This window comes from Ornithodoros turicata, chromosome 1 (assembly GCF_037126465.1).
Source record: "Ornithodoros turicata isolate Travis chromosome 1, ASM3712646v1, whole genome shotgun sequence".
Classification (NCBI taxonomy): domain Eukaryota; kingdom Metazoa; phylum Arthropoda; class Arachnida; order Ixodida; family Argasidae; genus Ornithodoros; species Ornithodoros turicata.
Window position 1 is genome coordinate 61,410,259 of NC_088201.1, and position 8,010 is coordinate 61,418,268.

An 8,010-nucleotide genomic window follows, 5' to 3' on the forward strand; every position below is an offset into this window, starting at 1 on the left:
AAGAGGGCGAGGTCGTAAAATGACGTGCGCGGCGGCGTCAGGCCTCAATAGGTCCCCGTATTCGCGGCAGTAGAAAAATATTTCCACGTCACAGTCACGTGGTATTACTGCGTCAGGCATCATGAGGGATGGCTGAAGGTGCAGAATAAGTGAGTCAGGATGAGCGAGTGATGTCAACGTGTTCCTGGGGCCGTTGCGCGCTCCTGCATTGGTTGACAAAGTTTCGAAATAGCTGACAGATCTCTCTTTCGCGGGCAGTCGATCAAGCGTGCACCTGCAAGCAGGGTCGCAGCGTCTCCGCGTCTCGCCGGTGTCGGTTGTCCACAACGATCAAGTGCGTTCGCTTCGCGGGTTTGTTCGTTAGTTACAGTAACTCTGCCCATGTATACTGTTTCCCGCTACATGTATCATCCTACGAACAGTCTAGCAGGTTCGGAAATGGAATGATGTGGTGAGCTGGTTCCTGAGGAACACTTTCGAGAGCTGTCGCATTTTCAAATACAGTGACAAAGAAGGCAGGATTCGGAACGACACAAGTGTTTCCCGTGACGGTGTAACCTTCGGTGCATTGCCAGCATGAAAAGAAGAGGCTCATTTGTGAAGTCGCACGCACTCGTGGGCCTCACTCGCTTTCAGATGTAAACTGTCTACGTGTTTTGCAAGTTCCAACTTGGCTTGGTTGCAGTCTGTTCAACGAACGAAACGTCCTGTACCCACGTTGACTATATGAGTCAAACGTTTGAGTGAATACATTGCATCAAATAGATGTGTATTTCGCCTGTCAAAAATGTGTCTTAGTTATTTTGGAATACCGGTCGCCAGGCATGAACACCAGTAAAAGTCGATAATACCCAGGATCGGCCTAGAGGCAAACCAAACGGAGTGGCTCCTGATTGGCTGGCTGCTATAGGCATCATGATGGACTTTCATTGGTCTCATGCCCAGTGTTGCCTGAATTATCTCAAACTATGGACTCTATCAGGGGGCCCGGAATCCCTCAAAAAAGCGTGACCACAAGGGGCCTGCCATCCGTTGGTCATGGAAGGCGTTGCCTTCCGTTGGATGCTACTTTCCGTTAAATTTGACGTGCTCGTTTTCCTAACTTCATCACTTGCTATCTAAATTTAATAAAAATTAAACTATGTGCGTATCTCATATGTATTTTGTTAAACAAATAAGCAGTGAATATTTTCCAACTACATCTCTTGCTTGCGTGCTGTCGTTCGTTCGTCACTTTATTATCACGAAACACGACAGACCAGAGCATGGAATGGCAGGTGGTTTCGCTTTTGCCATTTCCGGTTCCCGTTGGTTCGCAGAGCAGCATGAAGATGACGGTTTACTGTGTGTATTCGTCTTTGGATTACTGTAGTCTTCAAAAATACATGCCTACATTCGTTACGATGTGTAATGATTTATTGATTTCGCTCGCAAAGCATACAAACGCCACTTCAACACGTCATAGGCGGTAAACATCTTCATCTGTGTCAGTGGAGACCAAAGGGTTGGCGCCCAAGCAGCACAATGTACTGACCCCAAGAAACGGTCCTCAGTATGTCCCCACAGTATCATCGTATCCTCGTCCTTCGAGGTGTACCCCAGAACGTCCTGAGGATGACACTCGCGGACTGTCCGTGAAGAGTCATTTAGGTACGCCCTGTGCCCGTCCTTGTGGTTAGCTAGCGGGACGAGAAATATTTGTTTAATTTACCTGCTCAGACTCCCTAAACACATTTGTTTTGGTCTTTGGGCCGATCCTTGGACACAAATGACATTTTTCTGAAATACAGGGTGGTCCAGCCTAAAATTTTCTGCCTAGGATGAATATCTCTGATACATGGAGCATTTCTCGTGGAAAGAACAGAAACGCCCGATTCTGTCGCACTGCTTTTGATTTTCAAAAGTCCTACCTGAATGTCTCAAACCAAAAGGAGTAAGAAACATAGACTTTGCAGTAATTCAGAACTTCAGAAGACTTCAATCTCGCTTTGAGTACTTTTTCTTTGCGTAATCGAACGAAACATAGAGAGCTCACCCTTCGTTTTGTGTCGCAGGCGAGCAGGACTACCGAATTTACGGAGAGCCGCGTAATAAGCAATAAGCAGTATCTGTCTTTACTTCGGAAGAGAATTCTAGGACCTACCGGAGTGGGTTTCTGCTGACTTTGTCTTTTATATTTATCTCTGCTTTCTTTTTAAACGCTGCGCTTATTGTCCGTTATGGAATCTACTAGAAACGAACAGCCAGACTTTATTGCGGCAGTTAACGAAGATGTATGGAATCAGTATGAACTGCTTTCTGTACAATAAAAAAGCATTGATATGGGTTCAATGTGTCAACTAGTTGGGGCTATTTTATAAGTGTGGACACTGAGAAAGGGACATAAATATAAAAGAATAGTTCATCCTAGAAGTGATCTAGCACTGTTCTAAAATTATCCTCACGTAGCGTCTGTGGATGCTCTGAGGATACCGTGGGGACGCTATATAGTGCCAAAATGACATGTTGAGGATGATTTGAGGATCAGATGGGGATGTCACCCCCGTCCATGTATGATGCTCTGAGGATATCCCAGGGATGACAGTGTGTTGTTGGGGGAAAGTCGAATGCAATACGGGTGGACGAGTAGGTGGAAGGCCTTGAACAGACTCGTGAAACTAAAGAACATTATTAAGACACATACCGTCCACCCCTATTGCACTCAACTTTCAGTAAATTGTGCTGCTTGGTGGTGTCGCAGGTAATCTCAGAGATAAGATATGATTCACGTTTGATATGGCAACGTTTACCTTGTGATTCCGATAGCACTACTAAACTCTGCGCGTATCCCGAAGTTTCGTACGTACTCAACGCAATTACACGGCTTGCCTCGCTTCCTACGTCCATCGGCTCGTATCCCCGTTTGTTATCCCACGTGACTGCTCAGGGTTTGAAACAAACGGAGCAGCTCCGCTGTAGTTAGGGGGCAGAAATTCGTCCACTAACATTGTCCATGACCAACGGATGGCTGTGTCCGTGCGGTCACGCTCGGGGATAGGAGAATCCCATTGACGGCGCGCCAAGTACGTTTTCTAGGCTCTTTCTTTATTAACTCTACGGGCTCAATGGGGAGCTGTTGGCGCCTGGCGGCGTGCCGCGGTCCCATTCGTCAAGGCCCCTGTCGCCTGCACGTGCGAACCAGAGAAAGGTAGACAGTAAACCCGCCATACGTTTTGTGTGTTTTCCGCTTTGCTTGATACGGTGTTACACCTGCTGCACTTATGACTGTACTTCGTCGCATATGGATGTAGTGTCACTTATTTATTTCCAAAGCGCACACGGCTTCGCTGACAGTGGGAGAACGCGATAACTGTTGCTGCTGCTGGCGGGTCCAAACGGCATTCTATACGACTGCGGGAGTGTTTGTGTGCGTGTGTGTTGTGCAGTGTTTCACGGTGGCTACAGAAACAGTTCAAACACGGTGCACTACCTCTGCCTTCGTGGCAGAAACCAAGAGCGCCACGACAGGTCATTAATGTGCTGTTTTGAGTGGCCTCATAGTAGTTCTTACGTCTAATGACAGTGGAGTATCACACTTTACCAGGAATGAGCCTGATCATAGCCCGTGCGGGTGCCACTGCCGCGGCACCAGCCTCTAGTTGCCTGACAGTGGAAGTTGAAAGTTCGTACGTGTGCTGAGGAGCGGTTGTCGTCGTCGTGTTGTTCACGGTAGTTTACACCATTGTAGCTGCCACGTGTCTAAATTTACCATGTCTACGACTGACACTCGCAGTTCGCCCTAGATAGTTCATCAACTCCGCGAGACCGTAATTTGAACAAAATGTTTCCAGCATGCTCGCACGAGCGAACTTAAACAAGAGCCGAACAGTTCAAACTTCAGCAAACATATTGCGTTAAATTTCCTTTTGCCCTTCGTCGATAAACCAATATTGTGCCCAACGAAAAGTGGGGCCTCTAATACAGAAACCAGAGCTCTTTTTGCGCTCCTAGGGGCACTCTGTGCATCGGATGTGCCTTTGTTTACCCTCTTACAGCACGCACAGGGTTCCCCCGGGAGCGTCCTAGAAACGTCACCGTGACGTCATGCGGACTGACCTCACGGACTTGGGGAGCGTATAGTTTCGGAATCGACCGTGACGGATGCGATAGTCCCTTTAATGCCTGGTTCACACTGTTGTATTTTCATGCGTTACGGACACGGCGCGGCACGGTTGTCATGCCAACGAAGCACGTCGAAGCGGAGTGCACACGCGCCGCAAGAGTTGAGCTCGATTGAACTCCATGCGGTACGGGTTACCTGTGTGGGGTTCTCGCTGGAGAATAAGGAGAGGCTAGAACCGTCGTTGTCGGTGAACGAAAGAAGAAGCATTTTATTCCTGCGTGAGGCAAGAGCGCGTGGCGTGGGAGGCATGTAGTGTCGTTGTTGTCGTCGCACTACATAAGCCCCACTTGCAGAGTACCGGAGGAACGTGTTGGGACGAGCGGAATCGGAGCCCAAGTGACACGCTTTGGAGGCCTGGAAGGTGTGACTATGTCCGGTGGTAGAGATGGGTCAGGATAGTGGGCCGGGGCTATGTTGTCGAGGAATGCGGGCTTCAACCGGTCGATCGACACACTTTCGGGCCGGCCGCAGACGTCAAGGAGGAAGGTCTTAGAAGCCCGTTGGAGTACCTTGTAAAGGTCGGAGTAAGGAGGTTCGAGGGCGCGACGGAGGCGATCGGTGCGTAAAAATACGTGTGTCGTGGAATGCAGTTCGGTGGGGATGAAAGTTGGCGCCGCGGATGAGGCACGAGTTGGGGTAAACTGGAGGGTTGCGAAGGCGTTCATGAGTTGTGTGACGAAAGTTGAAGGGTGAGCGGGCTGGGGAGGGGGTTTAAAAACGTCGGCAGGCAACCGCAGCGGGGCTCCGTAGACGAGTTCCGCGGAAGAGCAACCCAAGTCGGACTTGGCCGCAGATCGGATACCCAAGAGGACCAACGGAAGGGTTTCGGTCCAGTGATATCGAGAGTTTTGCGCCATGATAGCTTGTTTCATGTGGCGGTGAAAACGCTCGACTAGTCCATTGCAGGCGGGGTGGTACGCAGAAGTTCGAAGCCTTTCAGTTCCGAGGGCGCGGGTAAAAGCGTGGAACAAAGCGCTCTCAAACTGTGGGCCACGATCCGTAACGACTTCCTCCGGAACGCCAACACGGGCGACCCAAGTTGCCAAAAAGGCCGTAGCGACGGTGGCAGCAGTAGCGTCTGGTATGGGCGTTGCCTCCGGCCACCGCGTAAACCGGTCGACGCAGGTGAGTATGTAACGGTTTCCTTTGGATGGTGGTAATGGGCCGACCAGGTCGATGTGGACCTTGGTGAAGCGATCGGTAGGCGGCAAGAACGCTGCCAAAGGGGAAACCGTGTGCCGATGGCATTTGGAGAGCTGACACGGAACGCAAGAGCGTACCCAGCGGCGAATATCCTGACGTGCTCCGGGCCACACGAAGCGTTGGAGGACGAGTTTTGCAACGTTCACACAACATCATCGAAAGCCGTGAACGCGGGGAACACATTCACCGCTTTTACGGCATTCGCGACCCTCTCGTTCACACTGTGTTCCGAACGCTGGGAATGCAGACACTACTGGCACCGCCGTACTCCGCTACAAAAACTGACGATTACAGAATAACGATTGCCAAATAGGTATTTATTGCGTTTTATACAGCAACCTGTAAAGCGATGCCCGCTTTTAGCAGCAGACGACGTGCATCAACACATGTCTCAAAACAGTCGACACACTTACTTCCTCGGCTGCTTTCAACAGCTGCTATGATGCGGTCTTCATATCTACGTTTCCACTCCTCTTGCGTTTGCTGTCGTACAACATTTAGCCCTACCTTAGAGTCTTGATTAGAATTTCGTAGACCAGGTTACGCATCCGCCATGTTTGTTGTCCACGACGCCGATCTCCCCCCCCCCCCCCCCCAGCATTCTCGCTCGCGGAGCGCGCTGACTGATCCTGACTCGCGTCTTTCCCGACACTCCCACCAAAAGTAGAAGCAATCTCTACTCTCGTGCTGCGGCTTTCGCCACCCTCGCGGCGTCCGCGAGATTCACGGATTGTTGTGTGAACGTGACGAGTTCACCAGCATCTCCGTCTTCGCGACATTCGCGGCGTTCACTATCGTAGTGTGAACGTAGCATTTGATGGAAGCACGCGTTCCTGAGTGGGCAAGTCCGTGAATACTGTCAAAGACGGATTTCCGTAAAGTCGCTGGTATGACAGCACACAGATCAGCGCAGGTTTTGTCGCAAAGAATGGGTGTGCTATGGCCCGGAAAAAGCATGTCCTGAAGCTTGAGGCTGGTGGAGCGCCGTGTTCGTAGATGATTGATTTCAGGGTCTCGTGACTGTTCAAGGGCAATTATATCTGCGGAGGGAACAGGAGGGCTGCCGATAGAGTGAACGCGACTTAGGGCGTCAGCAGCTGCGTTCTTGGTGCCTCTGATGTGCCGAACGTCGGTTGAGCATTCCCCGATATAAGCCAAATGCCGGATTTCACGCTGAGTGTAGTTCCGACTTGCGGAGGTGAAGGCGCCGACAAGAGGCTTATGGTCAGTTCAAATAGTAAAACTCCGACCTTCCAGGAAATGCCTGAAGTGACGGACTGCGGAGTAGGCGGCGAGTAGTTCTTTCCCGAAAGCGCTGTACTTTGATTCGGTCTCGGAAAGTTTCCGTGAGAAAAAGGCGAGGGGAAATCGGGTGCCGTAGATTTCCTGTTGAAGAGCCGCGCCGAGTGCATTGTCGGAAGCGTCGACAAGAAGGGAAGTTGGTGCGTTGTGTGGTGGATGGCTCAGCATGGTTGCGCTCGCGAGTGCTTCCTTGACAGAGTCGAAGGCTTCTGCCGCGTCTTCTGACCAGGACAAGAGCGCGGCTGGCGAGCGGGACGATTTCAGTAAATTCTTGACTGGCCGCACAAGCGCCGCGCAGCCTGGAACAAAACGGCGATAAAAATTCACAAGCCCGAGGAAACGGCGCAGTTGCTTGCTGTAGGCGGGGCGAGGGAACTTTCGGATGGCCTGGACCTTGCTGGGAAGAGGAACAATGCCGTCCGATGTGATTCTGTGGCCGAGGAACTCAAGAGACGATTTGCCGAATTCTGATTTGTGGACGTTTATCACGATGCCATGCTCCTGCAGACGAGAGAGGACTTGCCGAAGGTGGTCTAAGTGTTGCTGTTCTGCGGCGCTGGCGATAAGCATGTCATCTATATAGGCGCTGTTACGCTAGCGGCGCCCTACTTCGAGGAGGGACAGAGAAGGGGAGAGATAGTTCATTGGAGGGACGCAACGGCCAGAACGTAAAAATGTGAACGGGACGGCGTCTGCGGAAGCGCCAGTCCGCCCTCTCAGGAAACGCGCGTTAACGCAAACCGCTGTAAACGCAGCAATTTGAACCAGCCTTTACGGGGTGGTCACCGCCCATGACACTGTGGACGCTTGAAATCGCCGAACCGGTCATACATAGCGATCATGTAGGACACTGCGAGGAGAGTTTCTTTTTTGCGCCGTTTTACCACCGCGAAGCAACTGGATGTTTGAGCGGTACGCAGGTGAGGGCAGGTGGAGAGAGGATATAGGAACGGATTAGGAGACAAGAAGATCAATATGGCGTCGTGGGTTCGCCTTCAGAGAGAACTTTATCGACATCCATTTCTCAAATTCACCCAAAGTCAGCATGAAAACCGAGGGAAACAACCACCTATCATATAGAGCCGGTGACTGGCAGCTGTGTTTGAGATCCGTACTGTGCTGTACTCCTGAATCTTGATGTTCCGAGTGTGGATGACGTAGATTCCTCAATCTCAGGGTAACAGTTAGAAATGCAAGGGGGGTTGCAACGGTTCCCGTTACTCGCTGTGTTTGAACAGTAGTCAACAAATGGCTATGACGCACGGATTTCCTCCTGTCTGCTAGTAGACATCCTTCATTCTCCAGTGGCAAGAGCACAGCAGCCTGTAAATCAGTTAATGGCG